The sequence below is a fragment of the Ambystoma mexicanum genome, chromosome 3q (assembly GCF_040938575.1).
Source record: "Ambystoma mexicanum isolate Mex_15411 chromosome 3q, UKY_AmexF1_1, whole genome shotgun sequence".
Taxonomy (NCBI): domain Eukaryota; kingdom Metazoa; phylum Chordata; class Amphibia; order Caudata; family Ambystomatidae; genus Ambystoma; species Ambystoma mexicanum.
This window is the reverse complement of record NC_090926.1, coordinates 1,036,468,840-1,036,496,324: the sequence shown is the minus strand read 5'-3', so window position 1 is coordinate 1,036,496,324 and position 27,485 is coordinate 1,036,468,840. Positions and strand designations below refer to the sequence as shown.

At 45.2% G+C, this 27,485-nt stretch overlaps 1 protein-coding gene across 1 annotated transcript in view; it reads left to right on the top strand.

Annotated features, from left to right (window-relative positions):
* The window catches only part of ENGASE (endo-beta-N-acetylglucosaminidase), a 233,987-nt gene that overhangs the window by 175,466 nt on the left and 31,036 nt on the right, over nucleotides 1-27,485 (top strand). The window lies entirely within an intron of this gene.

Genomic DNA, 27,485 nt, shown 5'->3' with positions numbered 1-27,485 from the left:
ATTTTTATAAACTTAGAATGAAACATACTTTTTGCAACTTCTCTCTCTATGCTTTGGATAAAATGTGTTACTCTCACCTCGGCTGATGTCCCATGTGCTTTGATGTAGATCTGTTCCACATCTCCCACAGTGTAATACAGCACATCTTCTGTTATGTCACTTTCAGTCCTCCATAGACTTCAGCGTAGAATTGGATTTATGATTTTGGGCACTCTATTGTACTCCACCCATTTCTCCATCACCAGATCTTGCTGTACACTGACAATGCTATCTTGCTTTCCCTCACCCCCATGGGACATAGAATGCAGTTTGCTGTGTTTAAGAATTTCTGCCATGATAAAGGCTTGAGTGTCAACTATTGCAAAGAAAAAGCTATGGCCTTCACGGGAAGAGGAAAAAGGGAAGTAAAGCTCAACCTGATGGTGGATGATGAAATCATTGAACAAGTGACCACATATGATTACTTAGGACTTAGAATTTCGAAAAAGGGGAATTGATAATATCAATTACAAAAGTAGGGGCAGCCATGGCAAGGTGGACCAATAGTAAAATTCACAAACTTGCATGGAAATGGGGCAGCAAATTTCTCCATTGAGGCATATAGGTTGCAGGCAAGAAAGGTTACTATATATGGGTCAGAACTATGTGGATTGTAAGCAAATTGACATTTTGGAGACTAGTTTTTTGAAGAATATAATGGTCCTGCCTTCCAGTACCCCAACAATCCCTATGCCCATGGAAATAGATCTACAATAGGTGAGCTGGGTGATGGCCATTAGCCCAATTTTATACAAGATAAGGGTATGGAGCACCCTGATCTTGGGGAAATACAGGGATGCCCAAAGGGATTTCTTGGCACAACAAGGGGTGGTAGGCCCCTCTGGTGCAACTATGTGAATGTTACATTAAATAGAAGTGGATTGAGGGAAGTGTGAGGTAAAACCCAATGAAATAAACACATGGACAAAGAGAACTGTAAAGAAATGTTTCCATGATGGAGATAAGGAGCAACTGATGACCCAACTATGTAGTAAGTCTTTCAGGGTGTGTTATTGGTGACTAAAAACAAAACTAGGTTATGAGACATACTTGTATAGAATGGAACCTAAATGTATTCACTTGTGGTTCCTAAAATTCAGATTTGGAACTCTACCTCTGGCTTACAGGATGCGTAAGTGGAATTAGAGTTATTCCGTCAAATGTTTTCTGGGTAGCACTCATGCAGAACATGATGTACTTGTTTGTCCACTGTGCCTGGAGTACAGAGGATTGTATCTGAGGTCAAGATTCCTGGATCGGAACATTGCACAGTCTGACAAACAATCATTGTTTTTTGGCCGACTAACGATGAGCCTACAAAATATGTGGTCGCCAAATACATATACAGTGCCTTGCTTAGGAGAATTTTTTTTTTAAAGGAACTGCTTGCTAGAATTCTTTTTATATGTAGATTTTAACATTTACTATCTTATTTATGTGGTAGAATTCCTGCAGAAGATAACATGTTATGAATATTTGTAAAACAGAAGATGTGGATTAACGCGTAAAGGTCTGTGCGCTGGTGTTCACTGATTATATTAATAGTTCAATTAACCTTAAGGAATTGGAAGTGTAAGCTGCATTACCACCTGCGCCAACCAGTCCACCCTGGCTGGTACTAAAAGTCGTATACAAAATAGGAGTTGAGGTGGATCTAGCGCATCTCCACCTCAACTCCTATTTTGTATATGTTATGAATATTGAATGCAATTTGTATATTTTATGTATTGTCGTTTGTTTGCCGCATGACGTTCTGTCAATCTGAGGGTAATGCAATGAAAATGACCGATTTACTCTCTTTCCTAGTCTTTCATAGACGTGCTCGATTAATTTCCTTTCTCAATCTTGTCAGACATGGAACAAATGCTCATGTCTTTCGCTAAGTCTTTTGGATACTTGAGACCCCTGAATCTTTCTCAGTAGTTTATCATCTGGTAAATAGCAATTCATATCCTTCATTCTTTCCTAGACATGAAAAAACGTTGAGTTTTTAGACATTCTTAAAAAATGTTTGTTTCCGGCCATTCTTTCAGATACTGGGAATAGATTATTCTTGCTCAGTCCGTCATAGACATCCAACCAATGATTCAGTTACTCTCGCCTTCACAAAATCTTGGAACAAATGGTTGATTTGCTCATTCAGGATTTGAAAGTACTGATTTCCTTTTAGGTTTTTACAACTTGCAATCAATGATTCAATCCTCTTCTGGTCGTGGCATCTACTTGGAACCCATGGCTGAATTTTCTTTCCACTCCTTCAGGTACTTGGGGCAATGCTTCTTTTCTGCGCTCTAATTGTTTGATTTATGTGTGGCCTTGTGTCCCAGCATGCAACAAGTGATTTCACACAATGGGCCCCTTTACGGGATTGGTGGTATCTCAGTGGTAAATCTGCCGAGATACCACTAAAGTGAATCACTGTTACCGCCACTTGGTCCAGCGGTATTAGCGCTGGGTTACAAGTGGCATTTTGGTGGTATTGGTCCTTTTTGATGTCCATAGGGGATTTCTGTGGTAGTACTAGCGGTAATACTGTCGGTGGTAATACCACCAAAATTGCCATATTGTTGTGGAAAGGTGACAGATTTACTTACAGCTCTTGGCTGGAGGTGAATATACCACCTCTCTCGCCACATGTGGTGTCCCGTGGGTGCCAAACTCATACCCTGTCTCTTTAATGTCTATCTGGCCCACCCAATCTCTATCTTCTTCTCTCACTTTCAGTGTTATGCGGATGACACCCAGCTCTCCTTCAGGCTCCCCTCAGCCTCCTCTCATCTCTCACTCATTCCTGATTGTCTATCCCTGATTCAGGATTGGTGCGCCTCTTCAACTCCATTCTCTCCTTCTCTCCTCACATTTCGGTCCTAGCCAAGAAGACTCGCTACCTGCTGCACCTCCTCTGAGGCATTGTTCCTTTCTCACTTTCCCACAGAATCTCACTGTCTCCAAAGCCCTGGTTCACTCTAGGCTGGACTACTGCAACAGCCTCTTTCTCAATCTGACTTCCTGTACTCTTTGCCTTCTTCAACTAACCCAGAACTGGACTGCGAGGCTTGTCCTTGGCCTCAAGCCCAGGGACCGTATCTCTCCAGCCCTGAAATTTCTCCACTGGCTCCCGGTGGATGCAAGGATCAAGTTCAAGACCTTCTGCGTTGTCCACAAGGCTTACTGTGGCCGGGGCCCGCACTTCATCCAACTCCTTCCAGAATACCTTCCTTCTCGAGCCTTTCTCTCAACTACCTCAAACTCTGAGGGTCAGATGTTTCACTAGACAGAGAGTGGGGGGGTAGAACTCTCTCCTCTGCAGGTGTCTCCGTCTGGAATGGCCTCCCTGCCCCTCTCAAACTTGAGCCGAACCACCTGATGTTCCGGAAGCAGCCCAAGACCTTCCCTTTCTCCTCTGCTTTCTCTCTCTCTCTCTTTACCCTGCTGACTTACCTGTCTGCTGCGCTGACTGGGTGCTCAGCTACCCGAGACGTCCACTGGGTACAAGGCTCCTCCATGATCAGTCTCCCCTGCACATTGCCTCTTGGCCTACCACGCACTTAGGGGCTGTAAATGTAACCCTACAATCTCCTATAACCTTGCACTTACCCAGTGCCGCGCTTCCCCGGCTGCACTGGCTCAGAGCAATGCTGCCTTGGTTGCACTTACGCTCTCCCTCTCACCAGCATTTGCCTCTTCTCCTTCCCCCTGCAATTTGCGCTGTCGCACTTGCCCGATCTGAATGGCACAGGACCTAGTAAGATTGTTTTTCTTGTCCTCCCTCTTTCTTCTCTCCCTTGTCGCTCCTAGAAACTTGTGTACTAGCGCGTTATAAATGAGAATTATATCAGATGCACCACACTCGTAGTTGGGTGATGCGGTAATGCAGCAGAGTTTAGGGCCCTTTAGGAAGGTGCAGGCAATGAATGGGCTCACACACAATAACTCAGTTCCAAATAACCAAACCAATTCAGGAAGATGGCAAAGTACTATTTTATTAAAAATGTATCTAAAACAGGGAGTTACAACAAACATCAAGGGGCATATGCTCGATTTCTCTCCGAAATTCTTTTTACAAAACAAAGGTTAAATATCATAAATACATCAGAGGTGATGTCATACTATGTGGAAAATTATGAACAACCTACTAAAGGTTGGGATTTGCTTAAGACAAACATCTAAGTGTATCTTCTATAAGAACTCAGATTGTGATTGGCTGCCCACTGTCAAGTGGACAATCTATGCCTTCCTCTAAAACATGTTATCTTCAGAAACATTAGATACATGGTTTCTCATTGGTTTTCAAACTATATGGACCTCTGCAATTGGTTGGCACATTTGTGCCATGTCTGGAACATTCGGTTCACTTAGCAGCTCATAGGCCCAGACCCAAGTGCAAGGAGATTAGGCATGACTCTATCTCCCCACCCACTTAGCCCAGCATCTCTCATTAACCAAGCCGTCTCCCATGAAGATTGTCTTTGAACTTGGCCTTGCAAAAGTATCCTTGTCTTTAGAATACATGGGGGTGCGGGCACTCTATCGTGTTCTGGAACTCCAACTTCGGACTCTATTTTCACTCTTGGCTCACGTGACAGGAGACCACGATTTGGTACATTTTGCAGGTTTTAAATGCTTTTAATGAATTAAACTTGCCACTCTTGGTGTTCTTTCTTTGCACCTTAACAAGGGATGATTCATCGTTCGCTCCTTTCCAGAATAGATAGCCGACCTTCACTGCTTTAATCTGGACTCCAGGCCAGAAAGCCTTGCCATGCAGCTCCACGATTCAGCTTATTCTTGCTGCAACATAGTTTTCCCTTTCCCCTTCATGGGCCCTGGCTTACTAAATTCATGATACCGATGTCCAGCTTCTATACAATGGCGGCTTTGCCTGCATTCTTTTTGCTACGTGTAGCCAGTTTCTATGATGACTTAGTCAGCATCTGTACAATTGTTGAACAGTTGGTTCTCTACAGCACTTTGTCCATGTGTAAACTTCTTTCTTTTTATTTAAGAGGATGTATTGATTCATGTCATTTGTTTTTGTAGGATCCTTATATCTTCTTCAGCCAGTATCTCGGGACTTTGTACATGTCTCGTGTGACGACACTAGCTTCTTTCTTTGCTCTTTCGTATTCCTTCAGGGTGTTCCTCCCTTGTTTGTCATCACTTCAGGGATACACTCGGTAGGTTTGTCTCAACTTTTATCTTCTTGCAAACACATATTGCAGTATTGACACAACTGCTGGTGTCAAACTCAGCACAATCTCAGGTCTCCAACATATTGGGAGTACGGGGGCAGGGATTCCTGCTGAAGCATGCAGATGCTCCTCTACATTTCCCCCTCTGGTCGAGGCCTCAACCACCTCCTCCATTATTTCCACATCCTGGTATTTTCTTTTGAAGAACTGTTTCTTTGGTGTCCATATCTTCATCACCCCCCTCTGGGAGCCTGCTGATTTGCCATGTTCATCTACACTCCAGGTCATGTTGTTACATTGTCCATTCAGTGTTCAATAGACCCATCGTCCCACATACTTCTTATGATTCTTTGGATACAGGAACTTTGTTCCTTCAGGTGCTATGATGCTGGCCTCTATATATTTCCGGATAGCGTCACCAGTTAGCTCCTTGGCGTTTGGTTCAGGTTTGACATTGATCATGATCGTCATCCCTACCACCTTCTTTGCCGTTTTCTTGTATTGGGCATCACCATCCTAACTACACAGAATTCAAACATTACTATCACCAGTGTTACTCCAATAACCTTAAATATATTCCCCAATCACTGAGGAATCCATGAAAACAAAGAAGCAATCTGTTACGTTCACCTGATATCCCCGGGCACGTCTGGAAGGCTCTGAGATCTGGAACCCTGGATGCCTAGTTGCCCAGTGCTGAATAATGTATCTTAGTTATTTGTAGGGTGAGCTATCCGTCCTGCGTTTCTTGTGCAGGGCTGCTTGATGTTTGTTGGCAAGCTGCCTGAGTTGCACAGCTGGTGCAGTATGCCTTCCTTGGGCCCAGGCTTGCTGTGACCCTGAATCTGCTTGTAGGCAGGTAGGTTTGTTAATTGTAAGTCTTTGTTCTGTTTATGGTGGGAATTCGTTAATGTCTCTATCTCCTTCTTTTCTGGTGCGAAGGTCTTGATGCCTGCGTGCCGGATGGAGAGGCACGTTTCTAGGTAAGAGAAAGCGCAAAGCGCCTTTATTGTCTTTTAAAGCTAACCTGTGTTTTCTTCTTCTTCTCACAGGCCGCTGTGGTGCTGCGAGTGGATGAGAGTGCGATGAAAAACAGGCCCCTGGAATCCGTTAAGGTAAGTACATCCCTGTCCGCTTGTTTAATATTGAAAGCGAACCTGAATATGTCTCTTTTCCTTTGCAGATGTTGCTGTGGTGCTCTGGATGGAAGCGTTGCGTAGCGTGATGGAATTCAGGTAAGACTGATGGAGTTCGATGTTTTGGAAGTGCGCGTTCTAATATTTTTTCCCTATCTCGTTATTGCAGGTCGCAATGTTCGAACAGTAGCTGTGCTAGCGGTTCGCCGGAAGTCCTTAAGGTAGTACTCACAGCTGAGTGATGTTTCTTCTTCTCTCGGTTTCCACAGATTGCAGCCCAGTTGAGATGCTGAGTGCTGGATGGTGTTTTCTCAGGTAAGACAGAATAATCTTGTTCTTGTAGGATTACAGGAAGATGCTGAAGACCAGGAGCTGGACACGGTGAGCGTCACGCTGCTGGTTGCAGAATAACACAAAGCGTGTTCTGCAGTCAGGGTGTGGTTTATATAGCCCAGGTAAAGTAGTACCAGGGAAAGTAGTTCCAGGCCTGCCACACCCAAAACACTAGACCGCATGGCTTGGTTCTTAGAACTAGGTTGTGCGGGTGCTTCCATGTTGGATTTAAAGGCCCATGTACATAAATGGGACCTAGTTTGAACAGCCCTTCCTTCCTACATATGAGCCTGGTGCCAAAGGCGCCAGGGCTGGCTCCAGGAGCCCTTTTGCAGTGGTTTTAAGGCTCTCCGGGTTCTGGTGGGAGCCTGCTTGTGGCACAACTTGTGCCCCCTAAGTAGTGGTCATGACACAAACCAACTGTCATCTTCAATATCATCCGTGTCATCGTCCATCTTGTTATGCAGGTCTGTCAACATTGTTATGCCCTCTGTCAAGGTTCCATTCTGGCCGTTGTAACATGATGGCCCGATATTGGCACAAACTCCACCTTCCATTGCTGTGGTCATATCAAGGACATATCGATTCTGGAGGGTCAACAGTCGTATGGCCTTCAGCTCTTCTTTCATGACGTTGAATTCCTTTATGGTAGCATTGATTATCTGCAAAAGTTCCCATCTGGTGATTTGTAACCACTTGGCGTTCACCGCTGTTTGGATCCTAGGCATGAATATGGTTGTCATTATCATAGCAGTTCTACTGAACAACCTGTGTTCCTCAGGAATAGTATACTCTGTTATCGATTTGGCTGAGAAATAATTTACTCTTTTTGTCTGTCAAAGTTCAAGCGATCTTCTTGTCCTCAAATGGGCATCCATCTTTGGAAATTCAGGTCGCTCTGAGGAATCACTGATGCTGGAACATGAATGCGCACCAAGGAGCACACTCCGCCGCAATCCTTGGGCAACTTCAGATAGGCTCTAGATCCACAAGCCCAATATTGATCCATAAGGACGGCTGTCCCTCTTCCCATTCTGGGGACGTCAATTGTGGTCTTACATTCTTTATTATATCCCACATGGTTCTTTCCATGTCTTCGGAAGCATAGTGATGCATTAACCAATGGGATTACAACTACTGGGCCCATGTCAGTAGTTTGGAGTACTTGGCCCATGACTTTAAGCATCCATCATTAGTTTTCTGCACTTCTTGCACATAGTCTGTCTTCAAAAGATGAGCTGCACAGGATACCATTCCTTCTTCCCATCCCCTCTTGGTAAGCACTCGTCCGTAGATCAACATTTGAGTTTGTCCCCAACATCCAGGTGACCCTGCTATTTCTATCACATCAGGTCAATTCATACCCTTCATTTCTTCAATGATCACCTCATCCTGTCCTGCAGCAGGATACACAAGCATCTTGCTCTTTCATCCAGGCTCCTTTTCCATTTGTGCAGTCTTGATATGGTCATCCTGATAAAGGTAAAGGAACACCATTTTGTTCTCCATCGCAAGGTCGCCCAACTTCCTTGGAACTGTCCTTGTGTAGTACATGTTGCAAGATGTCTGAGGCACTTTGCATCGTGCACTGGAACCTCCTTCATAATGAAAGTCCCTACTGTATTCATGGGATAGGGGGAGTGGAGAGCAGACATAGCAACCCTCATCATGTGCCTTTTCCCCCACCTTTTTCATGTTTTGGTGCCACATGTTATTCCCCAGGTGAGCTATATTATCTATATAGATATTTATCCCTTCACTATCTTCTGCATCTCTTTTGTGTCTCCCAATATACTTGGAAATCAAAGAGCTTGTCTTTATTTGTTTTCACAGTGGTGAGTACCATAGGAACTCTTTCTTCAACAGAAGTACTAAGATGATAAAGGCAGTGAAAAGTAAGGAAAGAAAAACAACAAGAACAGTCATGCAAATATATATTGTGCACAGAAATCTGGGCAACCATTTCTCACACCATCCTACTGCTTGCTGAACTTGTTCACCCTCTACAACCATGCCATTTTCTTCATGATTCATTTTTAGTACAATCATCAAGTTCTTTTATATTTGCAACTGTAATTTGTTCAATCATAGCAATAAGGAGTCTTCTTTTCAGTGGACCATTTAGGATCCTGTAAGAAAGTGTGAATATTAATGTCTCTTCTAACCAAGAGCCATTGAAGTATGAACACAAAGACAGGAATCACAAGCTGATGAATGTCACTGGTGGCAGGTACCATATGTTTTAAAACAAATATTCTCCACAAAATTAACTGAATACTGGTCTTATTTCCAATTTTTGATCAAGAACTGATGTTTAAGTGTAACTCTGATTAATTATTCTTTGCTTCAATATATTTCTAAAAATTATTTTCAAAATTCCTGAATTCTCGCACAATCTGCTTAAATATATATAAGGAGTGTCTATTGAATTCCAGTCCAAATAACGTATGTGTTAATCATTCGGGGCTTTATCGTCCTTCTTTTTAGTCATCGATCAGGTCTGCACACGTGGAAATTCTTCTTGTCTTGCTTCTGGATCAGCAACGGTGGGATGGAAGGTCTTGTCTTTATAAATATTCACGTCGCCCAGGTGGAACCAAGCTCTTCTTCCTTGTATCTTAACTGCAGAAGGGCACACTTCTTCGGCAATTGAAAGGGCCATGGAAACGTGGCTCATGCCACTTCCTGGTAACATTCATAATTAATACTAGGTCCCCAGCATATAACTTAGGTGGTGGTAATAGTTCACTTGGATTGGTTGCCAAATTATCTTCTTCCGTGTTCGTAGACCGAGCCCCCGACACTTCCCTTGATCTGAAATGAAAGAAATACTTGTAGTCATACATGTCAAATAATCATGCATCTCATCATCTAAAGTTTAGGCTACACTCTGGACATCACTCCTAATCCTAGACAGAGGTGTAAGAGGCGTTCTCATTCGACGCCCTGTTACTAGTTCATGCAGCATGAGGTAGTGCTCTGATCCTGGCTGATTCCGAAGGGCATATAGACCAGGGGTAGGCAATACAGCCATCCCTTTTTCAAATTCAATGTAATCTTGGCAATCCTTTCCTTGAGGTGGCCGTTGAGTCTCTCTCATAATCTGTTCGCTTGCAGGTGATATGCAGAAGAGAACTTGTGCTTTATACTTAATAAAAGCCCTACTTGTTTGAATAGCTCATTGACAAAATGTGACCCATTATTGGATCTTAGTACTTGACACACACCCCACCTCGAGAGTACTTTACACACTAAAACCTTCACTGTGCAAGTGGCATCATGATGTGTACACAGACCTGCCTCGATCCACCTAGAAAAGGGACCCACCACCACTAATAGATACCTATATCCATTACATATATGCAGCTTATCAATATAGTCGATGTGTAAATGCTGAAATGGACCACTCGGTCAAGGTATTATGCCGCTGATAATTCTCAGTCTATGCCCAGCAGTAAACATTTGACATACAATGTAATTCACCATAAACAGTGAAACGTGTTCCAATAAATTAGGGATGAACCAGTCTTCTGCAATACTAGAACCAAGACTTTCTCTAGTTACTTTCAATACTTTGACTGGCATCACAGGCTTTCCAGTGCTATCCTGTCATCATAATGGTTCCGTGGGGGATAAAGAACATCCCCTTCATTTCCACAGTTCTTTCTCTTCCTGTGTTTTGCTTCCCTGTATTTCTGTTAATTGGGTATTGACAACTTATAAACCCCTCTCGCACTAACACAGTTGTAACTGAATTCTCTTTAATACTCACAGTATCAAAACTCAATTTCTGGAGAATACGCAACTCTTTTGGCTTCTATGTGTGAGGCTTCATTCCCGCAAGAGAGAAATTCTGTTTGCTTGGTATGTGCTGCACATTTAATGACCTGTATGGCTACTGAGAGTTGTAGTGCCTTAATGAGTCTCTCCAATAAGGACGCATGCTGCACTGAAGAGCCATCTGCGTGGCGGTAACCCCTCCTCTTCCAACGTGCCAACTCTGTGTGTACGTGTCAAGTTGGGAAGCACGAGAGGGCTGCGTACCTGGTTTCTTGGTCTTTGATCTTGCCGGGGTCGCCAGTCTGTATCCAGTTGAAAGATGAGCTTGTGGCACGAGAGACCAGCCTCTCCACCACCCACAAACTGATACTGGGTGGAGGATGGGTCGATTCCCAATGTCACGGAAGGCACTCTCCTGATTAACGTGACGAAGGGACTGTGCAAGCACAGGCAGGAGAGGCAGCGGTCTTGTAACAGATTATGGGCCGGGATGGAGTCCGTAGGAATAAAGTCCAAAGTACGTGAACTAAAGCGTAGGTCTTAGATTCCGGTGAGGCAGGTATCTTCTTGGTCCACAGGAATGAGTGAAGAAGTAAGGCTGGACAGGAAAGGAAGGAACCAAGACAGGTCTGGATATCAAACAGGAGGAGCCCGAAAGGAACTCTAGGGCAGCAAACGCTGGGGACCCTGGTTAGAGGATGCGGGCAGACCTAGGATGGTCCAGGTAAAAGTATGCCGACAGAACCTGAGTATTCTGGTAAATACTGACAGAGCCTGGGGAACCCAGATATGGAAAGCTGGCAACCCCAGGGAGAGCCCAGGTAAGGTAGCTGGATGGCCCAGGGAGGAACACTGGAAAAGTAAGCTGCAGGCCCAGGGAACAACTCAGGTAAGGAATCAGGCAGGCCCAGGAAGGGACTCAGGTAAGGTATCAAACAGGCCCAGGGAACAACTCAGGTAAGGAATCAGGCAGGTCCAGGAAGGGACTCGGGTAAGGAATCAGGCAGGCCCAGGAAGGGACTCAGGTAAGGTATCAAACAGGCCCAGGGACCAACTCAGGAAAGGTAACAGGCAGCCCAGAGTGGGCTCAGGTGAGTACATGCGGGCCAGGTAGGAAGCTCGCAGAACGAAGCAAACCGCGTTGAGATGCGTCTTGCCTCGAACTGCAACCTCCTTTTATGGGTCGCTGGCGCCCGTGAGGCTTGGAACGCAAGCCGCTTCACCTCCGGGCGCCGGCGTACCCAAAGCGAGTCCTGGAAGGGAAGCCCTTCCTAGGGCTCGAGCCCAGTCCACGGCGCATGCGCGGAACCGAGACAGAGGTCTTCCGTGCATGCGCCGTAACCCTCCGGCTCTGACACCCAGCGCTCTCCCCCTGGCGAGCCCCCAAGTGCGGAAGCGCGGGTAGACTTGCCAGGAGGTGAAGGGACGCGCGGGCGCGGCGGACCCCGGTCTCCAATGTGGCGTGACACTATGCCCCCTCCCAGGAAGGCCTGGGGCCCCGGGTTTCCAAGGAAACTGTCTATAGAACTCACGCACCAGGCGGGGAGCGTGAACATGCCGATGTGGTTCCCAAGTACGATCACAAGCTGGGTACCCTTTCCAATCCACCAAGTAGTGGAGCACCCCCCTGCGACAACGAGCATCGCAGATCTCTTGAACCTCAAATTCCGGGACGCCGTGCACCATGACTGAGGTTGGACGAGAGCAGGAGCGGCCGTAGGTATCGACTACATAAGGTTTTAACAAGGAGACATGGAAAACTGGGTGTACACGCCAACAGGGGGGTAACTGGAGACGGAATGCCACTGAGGACAGCTGTTTTGTAATAGTGAATGGACCAAAATAACGGGGAGCCAGTTTGGCAGGCAAATTGCGAAGCGGCAGGTTCCTAGAGGATAACCAAACCTTGTCCCCGACTCGAAAATCTGGTTCTACACTCCTCTTCCTGTCTGCCTGAGCCTTCATCCGATCCTTGGTTTCTCTCAGGACCTTGCGTGCCAACTCCTGTTGCTGTTGGATGCTTGAGACCAGGGCATCAGCAGATGGAACAGTACTGGTGAGTACGGGGTGGAAGGGTAGTACTTTGGGATGTTGACCAGTTGAACAGAAGAATGGACTGACCCCAATGGAGGCATGAACAGTATTGTTATAGGATACTTCAGCAAGGTCTAATCCAGCCTTCCAGTTGGACTGAGTAGCGTTAGCAAAACAGCGGAGGTACTCCTCCAAAGTCTGATTAGTCCTTTCGGTGAGCCCATTGGTCTGTGGATGATAGCCCGAACTTAGAGCTCTATGAATTCCTAGATGGCCACACACCTTACTCCAAAAGGAAGAGATGAACTGGGAGCCACGGTCTGAAATGATCTTTTCCGGAAGGCCATGTAATCGATAGATGTCATGCAGAAATGCAGAAGCCATTTGGGTCGCTGTAGGAATCTTGTTAAATGGAATAAAATGAGCTAATTTGGTGAAACCATCCACAACAACCATTATGCAGGTGAATCCTTCGGAAGGGGGCAGATCCACAATGAAATCTGTGGCGATGGTATGCCACGGGTAGGGTGCCACTTCAGTAGGTACCAGCAATCCCAACAGCCGTCTTCTCGGAATCTTGCACTGGGCACAAACACGACAGCTTTCGACGTATTTCTGAACTTCGGTAGCCCATCCAGGCCACCAAAACTGTTGGGATATCAATTCTCGAGTAGCTCTCATTCCTCGATGACCTCCGATGGGTGAATCATGGAATCCATGCAATATGCTTTCTCGAATAGTTCCCTTAGGAATGTACAGTCGTTTCCGGAAAAACAAGAGCCCATCATGTTCGTACACTGACCGACTTCTAAGAAGGACCGACCTTTCAGGATCCGTCCGGGTGGCGTCAACGATTGACTCAAGGTGAGGTGACAAGGTCAATAAAAAATGTTGAGGGGAAATCAGTGGTTGATTCAGACAGGCCGTCTCTACCTCTTTCTCCAGGGATCGGGAGAGAGCATCTGCTTTCAAGTTGGAGGTACCCGGAATGCACGTGACATGAAACACAAATGGAGAGAAAAAGAAGGCCCACCTGGCCTGACGAGGCGTTCGACATTGTAAGGAGCATAGGTACTGCAAATTGCGATGATCCGTTCGAACCTCCACAGAAAAACGAGCTCCGAGTAACTGATGTCTCCATTCCTCAAACGCGATCTTAATAGCCAATAGTTCTTTTTCAATAACCGCGTAGTTTCTCTCGCTGGGATTCAATTTACGAGAAAAATAGGCTACTGGGTGTTCTACTGACGTTGCTGGATCTTTCTGCAGGAGAACAGCTCCGACGGCGAAGTTGGAAGCGTCGGTCTCCACAATGTAGGGTAGATCATCCTGTGGATGGCGCAGAATTGGAGCTGCCATAAAAGCTGACTTCAAGGTGTCAAAAGCCTGAGAAGCAGGGGAATCCCACTTGAAAACCACTTTACTACTGGTCAACCTGGTAAGGGGCGCTGAGATCTGAGAAAACTGTGGAATAAAGCGCCTGTAGAAATTGGCAAATCCATGAAAGCGTTGAAGAGATTTCACGTCGGTGGGTGGTTTCCACTCTTCTATTGCTTGCACCTTCTTAGGATCCATCTCTATCCCATCCTGGTTAATCACGAATCCTAAAAACTCAATACTAGGTTGATGAAAGCAGCATTTTTCCGCCTTAGCGAATAGATGATTACAGGACAACCGGCGAAGGACCTCCCGAACGTGTTCCACATGCTCTTCAAAGGATTTGGAGAAAACCAGGATATCATCCAAATACACCCAGACTGACAAACCAATTAGATCACCAAAGATGTTATCCATAAACCGTTGGAAAATAGCGGGGGCATTGCATAGGCCGAATGGCATAACCCTATATTCATAATGCCCAAAAGGTGTCTTGAAAGCCGTTTTCCATTCATCTCCACTCTTAATCCGAACCAAGTGGTAGGCCCTGCGTAAGTCTAGTTTGGTGAAGATCCGAGCTGTGTGTAAAGTTTCCAAGATACTGCGAATCAATGGTAATAGATAACGGTCCTTAGCAGTTATGTCATTTAGTTGCCGGTAATCCACACAGGGTCTCAAAGTACCTTCCTTTTCTTCACAAAAAACAAGGGAAATCCTGCGGGAGACTTGGACGGAACGAAGTAACCTTTCTGCAAGCACTCTGACAAGTAATCCTGCAGAACTTGTCTTTCAACCCGGGTTAAAGCATACAGCTTCCCATGTGGAATAACTCAGTCTGGTAACAACTCGATGGAGCAGTCGAATGAACGGTGTGGCGGAAGAGATATGTCGCCTGGTTCAGAGAATACTTGTTCAAAGTCAGCGTATTCCTGTGGGATCAAAGAAGTAGCACAAAGACGGATCCCACTGCCATATGTTTCTAGAGTGGTTGAGAAAACCTGGTTAGGAGCTGATAATTTGCACTTCTGGGCACAAACTGCGGAGGAAAAGGTCAAGGTCTGTGTTCTCCAGTCTATAACCGGGTTATGGTGTTGTAGCCAAGGTAACCCCAGGACCACCTTATAGGTAGGAGACTTGATGACATCCAAGGCGAGTTCCTCAGAATGACCGGCGATCTGGAGGATTAGGCCCACAGTAAACTGTCGGACAGGCCCGGAGGACAAAGGAGTCCCGTCAATGACCTCTACTGGTAGGGCGGTGAGTCTAGACAAGAGCGGAATCTTGTGACTGGAAGCAAAGGCCTTGTCAATGTAATTACCAGAAGCTCCGCTGTCCAACAGTCCAAACACTTCCAGATTCTTATCAGGCAACTTAATTTGGATTTTCAGGGTCTGTAATACCGCAGGTTGCATGGGAAGAAGTATAGAACAAAATAACAAAATGTGAAAAGGTCTGAAGATGGAATAGGACCTGTCGCTGCCCTTCCATTACACGACAGGTCTTTTAGTTTCCCGCCTTCTTCTTCTGTGGTCGTAAAGGACACATACCCAGATAATGCCCGGCAGCTCCACAATAAAGACATAGGCGTAATGTTCTTCTCCGTTTCTTTTCTTCCTGAGACAATGGACCTTTCATGGCTCCCAACTGCATTGGCTCTGGTCCTGAATCTGTAGGACCAAATGATCCGGCGGGTAAACTGGTCATTCTGGGATTGTTTCTTTCAAGCCGGCGTCTTTGCGTTTTTCGCTCGGCTAGCCTCTGATCAATGCAGAGCACCTGATCAATCATATGTTGGAGACTCTCTGGTTCAGGGATATGGAGTAACTTGTCCTTGTACTCCTCTCTCAAGCCTCGACAAAACAGGGTCTTCTGCGTGATCTCAGGCCACTGGGAATCAGTTGCTAATAGACGGAAGCGACTGATACATGTTATGATGTCGGTGCTTCCCTGTTTGAGATCCATTAGTTGATTCTGTGCTGCAGAGGCCAGATTTGGCGTTTGGAACACCTCCAGGAATGCCTTTTCAAAGGCTGCAAAGTCATTCAAAATTGGACTGTTTGAAACCACAAAAGGGGTTACCCAGGCTAAGGCATTCCCAGTTAGGTTCCCCAAGATGTACCCGATCTTGGCCTTAGCATTGTTGAAATGAGTCGATCTGAAAAGAAAATGAATTTGGCAATGGTTGCAAAACTCCGACACCCGTCTAGGTCTCCATCAAACTTGATGGGTGTTGTATGAGCCAAGGAACTCTCCGCCTGTGAAGTACTTATTGCTCCTTAGGTTATCATTTGACGTAGCGTCTGATTCTCCTGACGCATGGCGGCCATCTCAGCCTTGAGTGCTTGTAACTCGTTCCGCAGGTCTTGCGAATCCTCCATCTCTATGTCTGAAGGCAGGCATCTCAATCTGTCAAGTTGGGAAGCACGAGAGGGCTGCGTACCTGGTTTCTTGGTCTTTGATCTTGCCGGGGTCGCCAGTCTGTATCCAGTTGAAAGATGAGCTTGTGGCACGAGAGACCAGCCTCTCCACCACCCAAAAACTGATACTGGGTGGAGGATGGGCCGATTCCCAATGTCACGGAAGGCACTCTCCTGATTAACATGACGAAGGGACTGTGCAAGCACAGGCAGGAGAGGCAGCGGTCTTGTAACAGATTATGGGCCGGGATGGAGTCCGTAGGAATAAAGTCCAAAGTACGTGAACTGAAGCGTAGGTCTTAGAATCCGGTGAGGCAGGTATCTTCTTGGTCCACAGGAATGAATGAAGAAGTAAGGCTGGACAGGAAAGGAAGGAACCAAGACAGGTCTGGATATCAAACAGGAGGAGCCCGAAAGGAACTCTAGGGCAGCAAACGCTGGGGACCCTGGTTAGAGGATGCAGGCAGACCTAGGATGGTCCAGGTAAAAGTATGCCGGCAGAACCTGAGTATTCTGGTAAATACTGACAGAGCCTGGGGACCCAGATATGGAAAGCTGGCAACCCCAGGGAGAGCCCAGGTAAGGTAGCTGGATGGCCCAGGGAGGAACACTGGAAAAGTAAGCTGCAGGCCCAGGGAACAAATCAGGAAAGGTAACAGGCAGCCCAGAGTGGGCTCAGGTGAGTACAGGAGGCCCAGGTAGGAAGCTCGCAGAACGAAGCAAACCGCGTTGAGACGCGGCTTGCCTCGAACTGCGACCTCCTTTTATGGGTCGCCGGCGCCCGTGAGGCTTGGAACGCAAGCCGCTTCACCTCCGGGCGCCGGCGTACCCAAAGCGAGTCCTGGAAGGGAAGCCCTTCCTAGGGCTCGAGCCCAGTCCACGGCGCATGCGCGGAACCGAGACAGAGGTCTTCCCCGCATGCGCCGTAACCCTCCGGCTCCGACACCCAGCGCTCTCCCCCTGGCGAGCCCCCAAGTGCGGAAGCACGGGTAGACTCGCCAGGAGGTGAAGGGACGCGCGGGCGCGGCGGACCCCGGTCTCCAATGTGGTGTGACAGTACGGTAGATGTCACATGAGCGGAGTCACAGTACACAGGCACTTCCTGTCCTTCATGTTTCTCAAGTGCGACAATAAGGGCTACTAATTCTGATGCTTGCGCTGAAAAATGAGGCGGTAGCCTTGCACTCGCCACCACCTCGAATCTCCATTTAATCTGTGTCTTACTACTGCAGCGCATGAATGCCTTTCCCCACTTGTCTGATGCATTTTCAAAGAACCATCAATAAAGAGAATCTCCCCTCTGGCTAAAGCATTCTCCTTCACACAGGGTATATAATAAAATTCAACATAATTGGCACAGTCATGCACATGGTCGTCTTCTTCTATGGGTTCAGCTATGAACGTGGTTAGGTTCACTATTTTACATCTTATGATTTTTATTGCTGGGTGTTATCACCGCATAAGCTGACGCTCTTTGAGATGTCAATGTGCCCTTGGGTTTCTCTAGAATGGCAAATATAGCATGCTCCATGTAAAGGGCCATAGGACAGTCCATGACAATACTTGTGGACTTCTTAATTGCAAACACGGCGGCTGCCAAAGATTGTTTGCAAGGGAAGTGTCCTCTCATAACTGGGTCTAGAATCCCACTGTAATATGCCAAAGGTTGGTACCCCAATGTGGTTTTTTGTGTAAGCACTGCTGTCATTACTGACCCATCTGTATGTGAAAATAGATACAATTCCTTGCCATAATTGGGAATTCCTGAAACTGGAGCTGTACAAATTGCTTTTTTCAGTTCTTCCAATCCTTCCTCCCTTTCTTTGGTCCATTCTAGATTTGTTTTACCAACTTGTGCTTTCTTTAACACTTGCAGAAGTGGCCTTGTGTATGTACTATAATCAAACACCCAGGCTCTAACTTAATTGCACAAATCCAAAAATTGTTGCCTCTGTCTCACTGTTAGGTTTTGATGTTTTCATGATTGCCACAGTTCTCTCAGGTGTCACTTTCTTTCCTTCATGATGTTTTCATGATTGCCACAGTTCTCTCAGGTGTCACTTTCTTTCCTTCATGCGAAATCAACTGACCTATGTATAACCTTTCTTAACAGTACTGTGACTTCTCCTTGTCCACCTTAAATCCCTTATTTGCTAGAATAGTCATTAATTGGATAGTCTTGTCTGCAGGCATCCTCTGTTTTACTGCAAATCAATAGGCCATCTATGTATTGTATCACTGTACTTTCGAGATCGATATTTCCTAGATCCATCTATAGGACTCTGTTAAAGATCGATGGGGACTCACAGTACCCTTAAAGCAGCCTAGTGTGTTTTAGTCTCTTTTGGTGAACTATAAATGAGGTCAGGTCTTGGGGGTCCTGTGCAATGGGATCGAGATAAACAGATTTTTCAAATCGATCACTGTAAAGTATCAAGCTTCTACTGGGATACTATACAATATTGTCGCTGGATTGGGAGTTAAAGGAAACTCAGCATATACAATTTGATTAAGAGATCCCAAATCCAGGATCCACGACCCTCCTTTAGATCTTTTAATCTAATACACCACAATATTACACAATAACTCTGATGGCACCAGAATCCCCTGATTCATCAGTGCTGAAATAATCTGAAATATACCTTCAGCAGCTTCTCGAGACATTGGGTACAGTTTTGCTTGTGGTAGAATTGCTCCTGCCTTAAGCTTTATTTTAACCTCCCCTACCCCCTTCAGTAAACCTACGTCATAAGGGCCTGTGGTCCATAGGGCACTTGGCACCTTTTCAAGATCCTCTTGAAAGAATGCTGGTTGTAGCCTCATTATCGCCATTCTTTGTGGAACTTCCCTTTTCTCTATCCTTAGCCAGTACATGAAGAACACTACTTCATATCACTTCGGTCCTCTCCGAACATATCGTCATCAGTTATGTCAGTCAATCTGTATACCTCCTCAAGAGCTATCACTGTTCTCCAGCATCTACTGCTTCGAGCATTGCCATTTCTTTTCGTATTATAGCTGCTTCCAACTCTATAGGAATAGTCTGTCCACCCTTCTCATCTATAGGTATTCGTGGTCTAAACATTGCCGGTCAGGTGGCACAGCGAGTAGAGCGCTCGCTCTGACATCCAGTGCAGAGCCTGCTAACGCAGGTTCGAATCCCGGCAGGGCCAAACTCAGCCTTTCATCCTTCCGAGGTCGATAAATGAGCACCACACACTGTGGGTAATAATAGGCAGCGCTCAGATAGCTGAGGGTTCGTAGTGCTATATAAATGCTAAATTATTATTATTATTATTATTATTATTAAACAAAAGTCGGGTATCTTCACAATCTTTCCCAACAAGCCAGGTAGCCATGTCAATACAATGCTCACCCATATAGAAAAATCTCTGTGAATGTGAATGCTAGTATGAACTCTCCCACGTTTAAATGGTGTATTCCTGGTGTGGAGCACACTATTCCTTAGTCCGTAAATGAAATCGTCATGTTAAGTTTTGTCATTAAATCTCTTCCTGAAATGTTAACCAGTGTCTGCCGTGAATATAACAGAGGAACGGACATGTCACATTCTCCTATGGAGACTGGCAATTTATCAGTGAAAGGAACTCGACTCGGAGCTCCAGAGAACCTTTGAGCATTCATGGCAATACCTGACATTGGATATTTTACCTCTCGTATACACAAACGAGTTGCTCCAGTACCCACCCTGCGATCGCCTTTGTCTTCATTTGCTTGATTTAAAAATGTTGGGCGTGACGCAGCGCCAAAACAAGGGTTTTTACTGCTCGTTGCCTAGTTACCAAGTTCTACATTAGCCAGAAATATCTGCCTGCTACTTCGAGGTGGAGTGGGCAGGAGTACCCACCACTCCACTCCTGGAGACCCCAGCAGCTGCTGCATGCCACACACCACAGGACCGCTGCTGCCTGCAGCCCCATGTGCATCATACAACGTGCCTTCTGCTGCAGAATTGAAATGTGGTGAGGCCTTGAGAATCTGAACCCCCTGCAATGGCCACTGGTCCCTGCTAGCCTCCCTCCTCTACTTACAGCTCCTGCAAGCGGAGCCCAGCCTGCGATCGCCTTTGTATTTATTTGCCTGATTTAGAAATGTTGGGTGCGGTGCAAAAACAAGACTGTTTACTGCTCGTTGCCTGGTTACCAAGTCCTACATTAACCAGAAATATCTGCCGGCAGGCGGAAGAGCCGGCCAACGAAGAAGGCCTAGAAAAAGGCCCTGTTTGCCCCTGTACGCCACAGTGAGGCACACCTGGCCTAGCCCTTGCATACCTACCTTTACAGGTACCTGTACTTTCCTCTGCGCCCAACTACTCGCTGATAGTCCTTCATAACCCACGGAACCTGGAAAACTCCCCCAACTGACTTATGACTTTGCTCCGTTATCTCCGCTGCTGTTACATTAGTGTGTTCTCCAAGTGTCATACTGTAAATACTATATACCTAGCATCTGGTCAGCGTCCAGAACTTACCCCAGCCATACTTTTTGTCAAATGTATATTTCAACAGATGATTATTACACCCATATTGATTTTGACCTGCAACTCTCACACAGTATTACCACTTGTACTAAAGAATGTGTAGCTGTCAGGATTACCCACCGGAACTCGCTCCTATCGTATCTTAATTTAATTGTGTCTTCAATGACCCCTCTTGGCTGCCTGTGATGCCTGGTATCCCCCCAATGCTGTGCTATTCTCTAACTATTGCATTTGTGTGCCGTGCCTCCCTGCTACATGGGTATGCACCATGCATTCGCCCGCTGCAGTCGCCTGTGAGGATGTAGCCATCCTCTCTCAGGAGGACCGCCTTTCCCCTTACAGTTACACAATGCTGCAGCCGCCTCTGAAAACATAGAGCTTAATCCCCCATCAATAATCTTCTTGTAATGTAACTAAGGACCCCTGTGATGTACATAAGTAACCATGTGTTGTAACTAAGAAAATATTCCTGTCATGTAACAAAATAAAGTATGCTCGTAACATATTTAGGAAGTATTCTTGATGTAACTAAGCCTGTCATGCAACTAAGTAAGTATTCTTATGATGTTACCCTTCAAATACTCACTGTAACTAAGATCCCTACAAGTAACAGTGCCACAATGCCTATGGGCTGCCTATGCACTGTGCAAATGTAAAAAATAAATACAAAAAAAGAAAAGTATTTTCCTCCTATTGTCACATCAACCCTTGGCTCCTCTTGTGGGGGGTGGGGGGAATCTGGTGTCACTGATAGTACTAAACACATCAGGTCACCCTGTGAGCTGTCCTATTGTGGATACAAGCTCATCCCCATCTCTGTGAAAGAATTTCCTCCTACCACAGTGAAATCTCCTATTCTAGGTGTCAATACTTGTCCTGTTTTTGCATACTTCTGTGTCTGCATAGGGGCTTGTTGCGACTGCACTTGTGGCGGAGTCATTTCCTGTCATGTCCCTGCTGTTGTACCTGCTGTACTTGTGGTGCTTGTGCCTGATAAAATGTGTGATCTTGGCAAAGCTCTCTCTGGTCTATGTGCTGTATGACAGAGGATAAGCTGTCCCACATCTGGTAAATAGGCCATTTTGTACATTCCCTTGGCTCCCACATACGCGCGCAATATGTCCTGTCATTCCACAATTCCAACATACTGGAGGAACCCTCCTGTTAATCCTCCATTGGTTATATCCTCCTTGAGTACTCTAAAATACACCTTGATTATTCTGAAATCCGCCTCCTCTTCCTCCATATCCCATACCACTGCCTCGTGGCGTAAACCCATATCCACCTTGGTCCATCGGGCGTGAATTATTTGCCTTCAATAAACCTATTGTTTCCTGCATTCCCAATCCTTCTCCGCTTGTCAGCACAGAAAAAGTTGGCAAAACTGGCAATAGAAAGGGGGGGTACTAACTTAGCTTTCTCAATCTTCCTTTTCGCATCTTCAAGGTTTTCTCTTGTAATAACCAACATTGGTGCACAATTGTTGGCTGTATCTCAGCCCATGACTTCACTTCCATTCCTACTTGTTTTTTCATCTGCCTTTGTACTGGTTTAGGCAACCCTTGACATAAAATATGGTAAAATGGTGCCACTGTCTTTTCCCACGGCTCGTGAGTTTCAAGCTGCCATTTCTCCTGAATATCATGAATGTAAGCAATGGGATCTTCATCTTCCTCCATTTTGCGTGTCATAATTGCACCCATATCTGATGTGTCTGGATACTGTACCTTGCGAGCCCTCCAAACGTCTTCTGTACGCGCTGTATTTTGTGCAGTCACACTTGAATATCCTGCTCTTCTCCATAGGTCATCAGCCCTCTCTCCAAGAATGGCTGCCAAGAGGCCGTTTATGTCTCCTATGGCCAGCATATTTCCTCCTGTCATTTTCTCTAATTCGTATATACATCTCCCAACCCCTGAAGTCAAACTAGGTCGCTTGCATTTTCGTCGTACATGTCTCTTGTGACGTCACTAGCCTCTTTCTTTGGTCATTTTCATATTCCTGCAGGGAGTTGCACCTTTAGGTTGTCATCACTTCGGGGATACATTTGGTAGGGTTGTCTCAAAGGGTATCTTCTTGCAAACACATGTTGCAGTATTGGCACAACTGCTGGTGTCCATCCATCTGTGGCCATAGAATGTATTGCCGTCTTGCTCCCTCTTTTTCAAATAAGGGAAACTGTGTTAAACCCTGTCCCATTGTCGGATCCCACTATTCGTCTAGCCATGGCAGGGATAACCGTCCCTATCTGTCTTTTGGTCGTTAATGACCTTAACTTGCTTACATATGGTGGAGATTCTCCCTTCTCACTATGTGATCTTCCTGGGGAAGCTCAGGATATGCTATGGGATCTGGCGTTCTATATTTAGGCTGTTCCAGATCTGACCTTCCATTTGCGGACTTCCTTCAGGGGCGTACGCATTCCCTCCTTTAGCCCCAAGACTAACCTTTCCTCGCCTGACATGTCTAGGCCCCAACTATTATGACTGACATCCTCCTCACCTTTACCTAAGTTCAATCTGCTCATAGACAAAGCTCAACGTTCATCACTTAGCAAGTTTCTTTCCTCACTTTGCGATTGAAATACTGGGGATTGATCATTTTCCTTCGAGCTCCGTTCTCGCTATGTCGTCTTAATTGTTGATAGACCTTACTGATCCTTTCTCCAATGCTTTCCGCATCGAATCATTCTTCTTCTAGCGCTACTCTAGATACTGCGGGCATTACTCCCTTTATCGGAAGAATCGCTTCCACTCTGTCCCATCGTATTTCTCGGCTGTCTCATTTGTTCTTTACTAATGAGACTGGCATCAAACCTCCTTTTTTTGTTCTACTACTTAGATCTCCCTGTGCCCTCTTGTATCCTTCTAATTGTTTCTTCCTCTTGCCTTCATTCTCTACTCTCCTCCTTCCCTTCTTTCCGCTTCTTTGTCTCTGTAATCTTTTGTCCATTAGTCTGTGCTTCTTCCTCCTCTTTCTTTCCTTTCTATCCCTTTCTTCTATCGCCCTGTATATTGTCGTACTTTCTTTGTTGTGCCCGTTCTTCACTTTTCTCTTGCTCCCCTTGATATATCTGTTCTCATCGCTCCCTGCTTTTCCTTTTCTGCTCATCCTCTTTTAATCTCTTCTCTCATTCCTTATCCTTTCTTTCTTGTTCATCCTTGTCTTCTCTTTGCCTAACTTCCTCGATACTTTTGCCATCTATTTTGAGTAATATCTGTCCTCCCACCCATTTGTTTTGTACGAGTGCTACTTCGTGAGCCTTATCCTTTTCTCCTTTCCCTCTTAATTTACCTGTCTGTTGACAAATTCGACCGCTCACTTCTTTCTTCCTTATCTTGTATAAGTTTACAAAGATCTTGCTTTCTTTTATTCTCTTCCAGACTATCGTCACTACTGTAAGCGGGGGGTTCATATATTCGATTAATATACCCTGTCGCTGCTCTCAGTTCCATTAAAGGATACACTCCTATCTCCTCCGTAACAACATTTTTCACTTCAGGCAAGGCAAGGGGAGCTAGGGCTCAAAGCCTTCCTCCTTGTGCTGATTAAGCATCCACTGCTCAGGCGGCGGGTCTAAAATTGCCAGTCTTTTCTCAAGTTTCTTGCCGGTATACACACCGTGCAAATATTTAGTCATGTGTTGCAATACAGCTCTTGACACCTATCTCCCATGGTGCCACGGCATTAACTTTTTATCTGCTGTGCCCTTTACCAATTCTGGACTGTACTGGTTGAGCTTGGGCATATGTTTTGGCAATGTCTTGCATAGGTGCATAAGAGGAGTATCCCCCATAATGACAAGTCTCAATTGACTGTCGATACTTACCAGACCGTTAAACCTTTTACCTTGGCTTAAATCGCCACTTTTCAACATTTTTTAAAAACAACAATTATAAGCAAGCACCAGCAATCGCTGCTCAATCCTCTTATTTTAATGGCTTATCTATTCTTTTGATTGGAGCCAATTGTTTTACTACACTTTATCTTCACTCACTGTTATGTTTTCAATTTTTCACAATTTCTATTGCTCCTCAATATTTTACTCGACAGACAACATTTAGACTAGTCAGACATGTACAGTTTTTATAAAACGCCTTGATCACTTCCACCCTCGCCTCTACTTTTTTTTACCCTGTATAGGACTTAAGACATCACCTTACGCAGTCCTGACCACAGGTTTTTATATTTCACCCTACTCCCACTGGAGTTTGAAATATCTTCTTATAATTTCCTTGACTTAGGACTCTTAGGCAGCCTTTCTTACCTCTACAATTATTTCCTGTTATTCAAATTTATCACAATCCCGTCCCTTTATTTTGCCATTCCCCTTAGTCTACTCACAATTTGTTAATTGACTCGAGACCTTCGGTATCGACGACTCCTCCAATCCGACCACTTTGCCTTCCGTGGAAACCTGGCAGGGATTTCTTCAAAGGGGGACCTGCCCACTGTCTCGGTTCTTCTTGCAAGTTTATTTCTATTCAGCCGTTCTCCACAGGAAGCTCTGCGATCTTCCAGCTAATGGCAGAGGATGCCCGATCGTCCGAAAATCTAGAGCAGAACTAGTTTGGACCGCTACCACATGAGCTTTGTGCCCTTTAGGAAAATGCATGCAATGGATGGGTTCACACAGAATAACTTCAAGTCCAAATAACCGAACCAACTCAGGAAGATGGCAAAGTACTGTTTTATTAACAATTTATCTAAAACAGGGAGTTGCAACGAACATCAATGGGCGTAAGATCGATTTCTCTCGGCGATCTTTTCACAAAAACATTATATATCAAAAATATGTCAGAGGTGACGTCAAACTACGTGGCAAATAATGAAAAACCAACTGAAGGTCGGGATTAGTTTAAGGGGAGCATCTAAGTATATCTTCTATAGGAACTAGGAATGTTATTGGCTGCCCACTGTCAGGTGGACCATATATGCCTACCTCTAAAACATGTCATCTTCAGAAACATTAAATACACGATTTTTCATTTGTTTTCAAACTCCAACATCCATCGTTATATGGACCCCTACAATTGGTTGGCACACTTGTGCCATGTCTGGAACATTTGGTTCACTTAGCAGCACATAAGCACAGACCGAGGTGCAAGGAGATGGGGCATGACTATCTCCCCACCCACTAAAGCCCAGCATCTCTCATCACCCAGGCCTTCTGCCATGAAGATTGTCTTTGAACTTGGCCTTGCAAAAGTACCATTGTCTTTAGAATACATGGGAGTGCGGGCACTCAATATCGTGTTCTGGGACTCAAAGTTCGGAATCTATTATCCTTGGCTCACGTGACAGGAAACCACAATTTGGTCCATTTTGCAGGTTTTAAATGAATTGAACGTAGCACATTTAGTGTTCTTTCTTTGCACCTTAACAAGGGATGATTCATCCTTTGCACGTTCGTTCCTTTCTAGAAAAGATAGCCGATGTTGGCTGCTTCAATCCTGATTCCAGTCCAGAAAGCCTTGCCATGCAGCTCCACGATTCAGCTTATTCTTGCTGCAACATAGTTTTCCCTTTGTTGCAGCAAAGGGCCCTGGCTTACTAAATTCATGATATCAATTTCCAGCTACTATACAATGGCGGCTTCACCTGCATTCTATTCACTACTTATAGCCAGCTTCTATGATGATTTAGTCTACTTGCGTTTCAGCATCTGTACAATTATTGAACAGTTGATTCTCTACAGCACTTTGTGTATGTGTAATCTTCTTTCTCATATTTAAAAGGTTCTCTTGATTCATTCTTTACTCATCATTAGTTTCTGTAGCATCCTTGCATCTTCTTCAGACAGTATCTTGGGACGTCGTACATGTCTCTTGTGACGTCACTAGCCTCTTTCTTTGGTCATTTTCATATTCCTGCAGGGAGTTGCACCTTTAGGTTGTCATCACTTCGGGGATACATTTGGTAGGGTTGTCTCAAAGGGTATCTTCTTGCAAACACATGTTGCAGTATTGGCACAACTGCTGGTGTCAAACAGAGCACAATCTCAGGACTCCAACATATGGGAGTACGGGGGTAGAGTTTCCGGCAGAGGCATGCAGCTGCTCCTCTCCAACGGTATTACCACCACATTTATTTCTGCACCGCCCAACTTAAAATGAGACCCAATGATTGGTAGACAGGGCTGCGTCTCTCAGGATGTTGTAAATGATCGTCCACCATAGTCATATTTAGCTGGGCATTGGGTTTTCAGATCTCAGCAAGTTTTTCAAATGAACCCTCACAATGTTTGTTATGCTTTGATGTGCATTGGGCGTCATGACACTGCATGCAGCAAATTTATTTTCATAATGTTTGTTAGACTTGTCTGGGCTTTGCCTTTTGTATGCCAGCATGTAACAAATAATACTTGGGCTGGTGTGGTGGTCAGTCAAAAGGCTGAATCAATAATACCGAACGACAAAAATCTCGAAAAAAAAAATATCGAATAATTTAATTATTTATTTATATGTGTTTTTGGGGGTCAGGTAAGTAAAAAAAAAAGGGTTAAAATAAAAAAAAAATAGAAAAAAGGGGGGTTGGGGGGAACCCCCCCATTTCGAAAAAAAAACGTCATAAAAAAAATTGATATTTTTGTTTTTGGCCTTTTTTTTTCGATATTTTTGTTTTCGAGATTTTTGCGTTCGGTATTATCACTATAAACCGGCTGGTGTATGGTACC